Source organism: Macrotis lagotis, chromosome 7 (assembly GCF_037893015.1).
Source record: "Macrotis lagotis isolate mMagLag1 chromosome 7, bilby.v1.9.chrom.fasta, whole genome shotgun sequence".
Classification (NCBI taxonomy): domain Eukaryota; kingdom Metazoa; phylum Chordata; class Mammalia; order Peramelemorphia; family Peramelidae; genus Macrotis; species Macrotis lagotis.
Genome location: NC_133664.1, coordinates 105027041 through 105034589, shown reverse-complemented (window position 1 = coordinate 105034589; position 7549 = coordinate 105027041). Strand labels below are relative to the sequence as shown.

At 37.2% G+C, this 7549-nt stretch overlaps 1 pseudogene; it reads right to left on the bottom strand.

Moving 5' to 3' along the window:
- Positions 1–5593: 5593 nt before the first annotated feature.
- Positions 5594–6640, bottom strand: LOC141494113 (mitochondrial ribonuclease P catalytic subunit pseudogene; annotated as a pseudogene).
- Between the last annotated feature and the right edge of the window lie 909 nt (positions 6641–7549).

Sequence of the window (7549 nt, the reverse complement as noted above, 5' to 3'; positions counted from 1 at the left end):
TTATCTTTTTTATTTTATTTTTTAAGAGATACAACTAGATAATTATTTTTTATTTTTTTAGGTTGTTGCTAGGTAATGGGATTAAGTGGCTTGACCAAGGCCTCACAGCAAAGTAATTATTAAGTGTTTGAGGTCGGATTTGAACTCAGGCACTCCTGACTTTAGGGATGGTGCTTTTTCCACTATGTCAGCTAGTCGTCCCTTTTTTATTTTTTCATTTTTTAGATTTTTTTTAACTTTTAATTTACATTTTTATTTATTTACACATTATTAAAATAGTCTTGTCATAAGAGTAAATATAACCCCTCCTCCCCCCACAAAAATAAAAATCCTCATGAGAAATAAAGTGAAAGAATGACAAAAAGTGTGCTTCAGTCAGGAGACCCTCATGCCTACAACTCACTCCAGAAACGAAGCAAACTCCCAGTCCTGTGGTCGTGGAGAGGCCACCCATTCCCATCACCCTACAAATAGTAAAAAAAGAAAATGTGTTATATCTGACTATCCTCTCCTATGATCCTCCCTCCCCTCCCCTCCCTTGTACCCCTTCTCTCCTTTTTTCTTCTAGATTTCTATACCCTTTTAAATATGTGTGTGTCTTCCTCTCTGAGTCATTTCTGATGAGAATGAAGGCTCCTTCATTTTCCCTCACCTTCTCCCCTTCCACACTATTGAAAATGCCCTTTCTTGATTCTTTTACATAAAATATCTTAGCCCATTCTACCTCTCCTTCCCTTTCTCCCATTGAATCCATTTTTACAATATATTATACCTTCAAATTCAGCTTCCTCCTGTGCCTTGTCTACATATGTTCCTTCTAATTGCTCTAACAAATGAAAAGATTCATGTGAGTATTATCAGTATCCTCTTCCCATGCAGGAATACACACACTTCATCATCATTAAGTCCCTCAGAGTTTCCCCTTCTCATCCACCCTCTCTTTGTTTCACCTGAGTCCCATACTTGAAGATCAAACTTTCTGTTCAGCTCTGGTTGTTTCAATAGGAAAGTTTGAAATTCCCCGGTTCGTTGAAAGTCCATCTTTTCCCCTGGAAGAGGATATTCTGTTTTGCTGGGTAGTTGATTCTGGGTTATTCCAAGGTCTTTTGTCTTCCAGAATATCATATCCCAAACCCTATGAATCCTTAATGTGGATTCTGCCAGATCATATGTAATTCTGAATATAGAGCCATGGTAGTTAAATTGTTTTCTTCTGGCTGCTTGTAATATATTCTTTTGTACTTGGACTCTGATTTGGATGCTTTGATTCCTCTCTTTCAGGAGGATAATGGTACATTCTCCCAATTTCTATTTTTGCCCTCTGTTTCTACAATATCAGCAGTTTTCCTGTAGAAATACTTTTAAAATGAAATCAAGGATCTTTTCCTGATCATGACTTTCAGGTCACCCAATAATTTTTAAATTGTCTCCCCAGATCTGTTTTCCAGATCAGTTGTTTTTTCAATGAGATATTTCACATTTTCTTCTAGTTTTTCATTCTTTTGATATTGTTTTATTGTGTCTTGGTTCCTCGCAAAATCATAAGCTTCATTTAACTCCATTCTACATTTGAAGGAGTTGTTTTCTTCAGAGAACTTTCTTAGCTCCTTTTCTATCTGGCCAATTCTGCTTTTTAAGGCATTCTTCTCATTAACTTTTTGAACTGGTCTTTCTTCAACATTTTTTGAATATCCTTGACTAAGCTGCTGACTTGGTTTTCATGATTTTCCTGCATCTCTATCATTTCTCTTCCCAATTTTTCCCCTCCCTCCCTCCCTTGATTTTCAAAATCTTTTTGAGTTCTGTCATAGCCTGAACCCAACTTCTACATTTCTTGGAGGCATTGGAAACAGAAGCTTAGACTTTCTAATCTTCTGAGTGTGTGTTTTGGTCCTCCAGGGGATCAAAATAATTGACTATGGTCAGCTTCCTTTATTTTCTGTTTACTCATTTCCCCTGAGTTTTTGAGTATTACTGGGACATCCCCACAAGGATTTTGGTTCTTTGGAAGTTTTTACGGGAGGCTCTGACTGCTCTCCCTGGCTCTGATCTGTGATTGACCACAAGCACATATCTCTGCCCCTGGACTGTGAGGAGGATCCCTGCTCTATGGCTAAGGGGCCCCAGACTGTGACTAGGGTCTGGATAAGGACAAAATACAAGAATCCTGTCCCAGGAACAGAGGAGAGACCTTGACAATCACCCCCACTCTCTTATCTTCTGTGGGCTGAGCCATCTGAAAGAAGTTGCCAGGCAGCTCCTGCTGATCAGCTCTGTAAGCCTGCTTCCACATCCTGGGATCTGAGCTGCACTGAAGGCCTCTGCTGAGTTCAGGAGAATAGGGCTGGCCTGGGCTTCACACTCACTCTGGCAGAGGTTTCCCCACTGATCTTGCAAGTTGTACTTAGTGTTCCCTGGGTTGGCAGGTTAGGAAACAGCTTTTATTGTCTAGAACTGAGTCTGTCAGAGACCCAGCCCCCCCCCCCCCGCGTGCTGTTTCCAGAGGGCTGGAGCTCCTTCACTCCAGTGTGTTGATCCTGGCTGCTCTACCACCCTCTCTAGCCTCATGGGACAGTCTTCTCATGGTCCTCCAGGTTACCCTCGGCTGGAGAATTGCCTCACTGTATCTTTCTGTGGGTCTGTCTTTCAAAAATTTAGTTAGAGTCATAATTTTAAGGTTTTTGAAATGTTTTGGAGAGAGCTGCTAGGAAAGGCTCTACCCATGCCAAAGTACTTTCTATAATAATATGATACACCAAATAGAAACAATTACCATATACTCTGTTGAGAAGTATTTGTTCAAAATATCATGCATTTCACAACTTGTAAGTATATCAAATTCTATTGCAAGAGACATCAATGCAAATCAGACACCAATGCAAATCTCATAAGTAGTAGATTATATATGGCTTTCTTTTATTATTTAAAAATTTTTGATCTCTAAGGATTCACTAGGACATAGTAATAGAAGTGATACTTCAACATATGACAACACAGAGACCTATCAAATGAATTCAATTCTGTGGGCATCCCACATTTAAATGTCAACTTTACTAGACAATATTTTCTGGGTTATTAAAGCAGTCACCCCTTTCAACTTGTGTTTGTGTGTATGTGTGTGTGTATTTCATAAGAAGATCCTAACCAATTAAGACATATCAGTTATTCATATAGATTAGATGCCTTTAACATTATTCAGTTTCATGGATTCCTTGAATTCACAGTCTGATGATCTGATGAAACCTGTGAACCTCTTCTCAGAATAATGAATTTTCAAATATACATTTGTGCATTTCAAAAAATGTATGTATATTTATGAAGAAGATCAAAATTAAACCAAAAATTATCCGCGATTATCATCAAAAAAGTCCACAGACACCCATTTCCCAGGTGAAGAACTCTGGATTTAGATGAGAGACAACAGTTCAATTATGGAGACTTTGTGAAATCTCAGCTAAATGAAGGAATGGTATCAAACTACTTGTGAAATCTTTAGTCATTTGTATTTTCTTTATGCAAGTGTCATCTATAAGGAAAAATGTCCTGAACTCATGTTTCATTATCTGAATGTGTGTATATTTTATATAATCAGGGCATGTCTAGACATCACCAGTTCCCTCCACATGGAAAAGCCCTTGAGGGTTATTTTTGGAGCATATCTAATTCCAAAGGTAAAAGGAAAGTACTTCTCCTATCACCAGTTCAGTTCATGAGGTTCTTGCTGAAAGTGAATTGAGACCTTTATTTTGGACATAGCAGATAAGAGAAAGGGATGGTTCAAGATTTCCATTTTTAAAGACACAGTAGCTAAATGAGGTTAAGCCCATCTGCATGGTCAACTATAAAGTCATCCATGTTATGTGATCTGGCATACTCCAAAGCCTAAGTCCAGATCCATACTAGGGAAGAGGCAGTCTGAATATAAAATTAAGAACTCAATAAAAGATATGATACTTGTATTAAAAAATTTATATAAAATATGCTATATATTTCAAAAATAGTCATTTTAAAGTCAATTTATATTAAACTTCCCCAAATGATAATTGCATCTTTCAGAGCAAAACACTTTGGGAAGACCTTGAGGAAAAGAAAACAACTTAATTGAGCCTTAGAGGTTGAGTAGTATATAGTAAAATGGAAAAAAAGAGCATTATAAGTAGGGAGAACTGTGTGAACAAAACTTGGGGTCAAGAATAGGAGAGCACGATCATGGGTGAGAAAAATTGCTTCTTCTTTTCTTTATAAAAGAAGATCAAACTGATATCACTATGTTTGAGACAAATTACCATGTTATCTGACTAGAGCTGATCAGACCAATATGAGCACGGAATGCTCTGCCCCAGGTAAGACAGAAATAATCCATGTGAGCACCTGAACTATTTACTCTAAACTTACTTTCCTTTGAGTTGCTTCAGTTTTGCTTCCTCTCTGATAAGGGTATGTCAAACTGTGCAGTCCTGTGGCAGTATCTCCCATACTGTACAGTCAATTCTAAAGTCCTTAAGAGAGATCTTCAGGGTGTTCATGGATCATTTCTTCTGATCCCCTTGAGAGCTCTTGACCTGTATGAGTTCTCTATAAAACAGTCTTTTTTTGCAAGTGTACCTCTGGTATTCAAACAATGTGACCAGCCTATCATAATCACTCACTCTGTAGTAACATTTGAATGATTGACAATTTAACTCTAGAAAGGACCTCAATGACTGGAATTTTTTCCTGCCAGATGATCTCCAGGATCTTCCTAAGTCAATTTAATTTTTTTTTTAAGATTTTATTTGAGTTTTACAATTTTTCTCCAAATCTTACCCCCCCAACAGAAAGCAATCTGTCAGTCTTTATTTTTTTCCCATAAGGAAGAAACAAAAAGTATAAGAGATAACAAGATCAGACAATAAGATATCTGCTTTATTTTTCTAAATTAAAGGGAATAATCCTTGAACTTTGTTCAAACTCTATGGCTCTTTATCTGGATACAGATGGTATTCTCCTTTGCAGACAGCCTCAAATTGTCCCTGATTGTTGCACTGATGGAACGAGCAAGTCCATCAAGGTTGAACATCACCCCCATGTTAGGGTGCACAGTGTTTTTCTGGTTCTGCTCATCTCACTCAGCTTTAGAAGAACCAAATATTCTTACACAAATCAATATGACCACCTGGTCTTATGGAAAGTCACTTAACTAGCAGATTAGGTATTTGAACCCATCCATAAAAGGCTTAGTTTTTAATTGAAACAATCTTTGGGACTTGCATATAGAGAAATTACAACTAAGACCTCAAACCAGATAAATTATAGTTTCAAAGTTGTATATCTTATAGGAAGATTTGAAGTTGTTTCAAATTACAAAACTGGTTTATGCATTATTCTGTTTTTAATTACTAAGTGTTATTTCTTTTTTCTTTTTTTTAGCTTTTGCAAGGCAAGGGGTTAAGTGACTTGCCCAAGGCCACACAGCTAGGTAATTATTAAGTGTCTGAGGCCAGATTTGAATTCAGGTACTCCTGATTCCAGGGCCTGTGTTCTAACCACTGCGCAACCTAGCTGCCCCCATTAAGTGTTTCAATATAGTATACAAAGTTCAGTGTATTCCAAATTAATTGCTCTTATGAATGGTGACAGATTCTCCTCACCATTTTTTCTCAGGGATACTCTCAAACCATGCTTTTATACTCTGGGCAAAGGGTTCAGTGCGATACATTTGATTGTGTCTTAGATATAAAAGCGTGTCCAGGAGTCTTCATTCAAATTGAATATTCCTCATTCATTTTGCAAAGGCAAAGAAAACCTGAAAAGTTTCCCAACTAGGAATTACTCTGAGATTAAGCATTTCAAGATAGAGATTCCAAGCTAAGACCACTTCTTGTTGAAGAAGAGCTCCTTTGAAGCAATCACCAAAATTATTTTTTGAAAGAGACATGACTTTTTTGATGTTTTCTAACAGGGTCAGGGTCTCTCTCCACTTATATGAATAGATTAATCCTCAGATAAGAAGAGTATAACCTTCAGTCTCTAAAGTTTTGTACCTGATTTTCAAAATTTCATAGATATCAACAACCTCTCGTCTGTCTCTGAGAAACACACAAAGTCAAATACCCAAGAAGTAGCTTATATTCCACAATGCCATCATTTTTTTTTCTGGATATCCAAGACAGCAGGGATTTTGCAATATTTATTGAGCAATTATATTTGATCATCTGTGTCATCATCCAATTTTCAAATATATCTTTTTTTTTCCAAAACTTTCCTTTACTTTCTCTCATTCTTCTGAATTCAAAGTTTTTTCTGGGAGTAATACAGGGCTGCTAAAGGTAAAACAATGTGGTTGATCTTTCTTACATTCAAGCATCTTTGATTTCTTCTTAGCAGTTGCAGCTGAAAATAAAGGATGAGGGGGAATAGAAGACTCTTGCTTACTTCTGTCTTTACCACTGTTACTACCAGATATGATCTCAAAAGTCAGCAGATTAGTTGCTTTGGTATTATGAAAAAATGGTAAAGTAAGAGAAAAATATCTCTGCTCTTTCTTACTAAAGGAGGATAAAATAGAAAATGTCTGATTCTTGGAACCTGGGATAGACTGATACAGTCTGTGCTTCCAAAATCTATGTAAACTCCAACAGAAAGACAAAAGGATAGTCATCTTACAAGATGAATAGATCCAGGGACTTCAAGGGGCCACAGTGGAGTCACTTATACAGACGTGGTTTCATATGATGATTATGGAGCAATAATGAGAGAAAGAAGGGAGATGCCAGCTCTTCATTAGGTAATTGCAGGTAGATGTTTCAATGCGTGGGGCTAGGGAAAAAAATCGATTTGCCTGCTATACTTTCAACCTTAGCACATTTTGAATCCTAAGTCAATTTAAAAGGCAGTAAGTAAGTTTCCTGACACAATACCAGTAGACACTCCAGGTTTCTTGGCATAAAATAATGAGGTCAGCACAACAGCGCTGGAGAACTTCAGTTTAGTTAGTATAATACCTATTTTTCCCCTCACACTTTCTTTTCAATTCTCTCAAATACTGAGCTAACTGGCAGTAAGTGCATCAACTACATTATCAGTGTGTACATCTCTGTAAAATACACTGCTAAGGAAAGTGAACTTAACCACAGTATTCAAAACTTCTCTATTTGTTGTAATTAATGGATCCACATGTGAATGGTGGGGTGCTGGTTGATAGAACACCTGTGTTTTCTTGGTTTTGATTGCTAGACCAAAATTAGCACAAGTAACCAAGAATCAATCCTTCTTTGGTTGCATCTCAGCTTCAGAGGTTGCACTGAGTGCATAGTAATCTGAAAACAGAAGAACATGTACCAATACTCCCTTCATTTTGGTCTTGACCTGGAACCTTTTCAAGAATATCAGTGTGGTAGCTGACCTTGATCCTCAGTGAAGGCTTTTGATAATGTGATTGAAAAAATCATGCTAAAAATCATGGGAGCAAGGACACAGTCTTGTTTCACTCTATTGTTGATCAGAAGATCCAAAAAGCAGTGTCAACTATCCAGAATCTGGGCATGCATGCCATCATGAAACTGACATA